Source organism: Crocodylus siamensis, chromosome 4 (genome assembly GCF_052110815.1).
Source record: "Crocodylus siamensis isolate JL-2025a chromosome 4, ASM5211081v1, whole genome shotgun sequence".
NCBI lineage: Eukaryota > Metazoa > Chordata > Crocodylia > Crocodylidae > Crocodylus > Crocodylus siamensis.
In genome coordinates, this window is record NC_143398.1 from 218,106,514 (window position 1) to 218,108,325 (window position 1,812).

A 1,812-nucleotide genomic window follows, 5' to 3' on the forward strand; every position below is an offset into this window, starting at 1 on the left:
CTTGTCAGTGAGGCCCTATGGGACCATGACCTAAACGGGAGGGGAGTTCGGGACAAGTGGTTGCTCCTCAAGGAAATGATCCTGGATGCACAAACGAAGTCTATTCCATCTCGAATGAAAGGCAGCAAAAGGGCACAGCAGCCCCCTTGGCTCTGCAGGGAACTAGCAGAGCTCCTGCATCTAAAAAGAAAGACCTACAAAGGATGGAGGACTGGATCCACCTCCAAGGAGGAATACTTTGCTTTGGTCTGGACCTGCAGGGAGTGAACCAGGAAAGCCAAGGCTGCGATGGAACTCCAGCTAGCTACAAATATCAAGGCCAATAAAAAGTCCTTTTTTAAATATGTGGGGAGCCCAAGGAAAAGCAAGGGCAACATCGGACCCCTGCTAAACCAGATGGGACAACTGACAACTGATGCCCAGGAAAAAGCCAACCTATTAAATGGGTACTTTACATTGGTTCTTCACCAGTCCCAACGGGCACCCCTGCCCATTATAGGCCAGGAACGCCTGGGTGAGGGTGATTCCTTACCCTCCATCAATGCTGACCTTGTGAAGGAACACCTTGAGAGGCTGGACACCTTCAAGTCAGCCGGCCCTGGCAGTTTACTCTTCAGGGTATTCAAGGTGCTGGCTAACACCATAGCTCAGCCCCTGGCATGGATCTTTGAGAACTCCTGGTGCTCTGGTGAAGTGCCCGAAGACTGGAAGAAGACCAATGTGGTGCCTATCTTCAAGAAAGGGAGAAAAGTAAATCCAGCAAACTAGAAGCCCATCAGCCTGACCTCTATCGTGGGGAAGGTCTTAGAAAATATCATCGAAGAGGCCATTCTTAACAGACTGGCCAAAGGATAGCCAGCACGGGTTTGTTGTGGGTAGGTCTTGCTTGACCAATCTTATTTCCTTTTACAACCAGGTGACCTATCACCTGGACAAGGGAGAGGAGATTCATGTTGTATATGTTGACTTTTAAAAAGCCTTCGATCTTGTATCCCTTGATCACCACTTAGCAAAACTGGCCGACTGCAGCCTCGGCTCCACCACGATCTGCTGGCTGGGGAACTGGCTCCGTGGTTGGACCCAAAGGGTGGTGATTGATGAAAGTCAATCATTGTGGTGCCATGTGACCAGTGGGGTCCCTCAAGGCTCTGTCCTTGGGCCAACACTATTCAACATCTTCATTAATTATGTGGACACTTTTATCAGAAGCGGACTCGCCAAGTTTCCCGACAACACCAAACTTTGGGGTAAAGTGTCCACTCCTGAGGACAGGAAGGTGATCTAGGCTGACCTTGACAGGCTCATTAAATGGGCGGATGAGAACCTGATGGTGTTTAACACCGAAAAATGCAAGGTTCTCCACCTCGGGAAGAAAATCCCGCAGCATGCTTATAGGCTTGGCAGTGCTACGCTGGCTAGCACTATAAGGACTTGGGGGTCATGATTGACCACAAGATGAACATGAGCCTTCAATGTGATGCTGCAGCTAGTAAAGCAAGCAAAATGTTGGCTTGCATCCATAGATGCTTCTCAAGCAAATCCCAGGACGTCATTCTCCTGTTGTATTCAGCCTTGGTGAGGCCGCAGCTAGAGTACTGTGTCCAGTTTTAGGCTCCACAATTCAAAAAGGATGTGGAGAAGCTTGAGAGAGTCCAGAGGAGAACCAGGCACATGATCAGAGGTCAGAAAAACAGACCTTATGATGAGAGGCTGAGAGCTATGGGACTCTTTAGCCTGGAAAAGCACAGGCTCAGGGGTGATTTGGTGGCTGCCTGTAAGTTTATCTGGGGTGCTCACCAGGGTCTGGGGGAA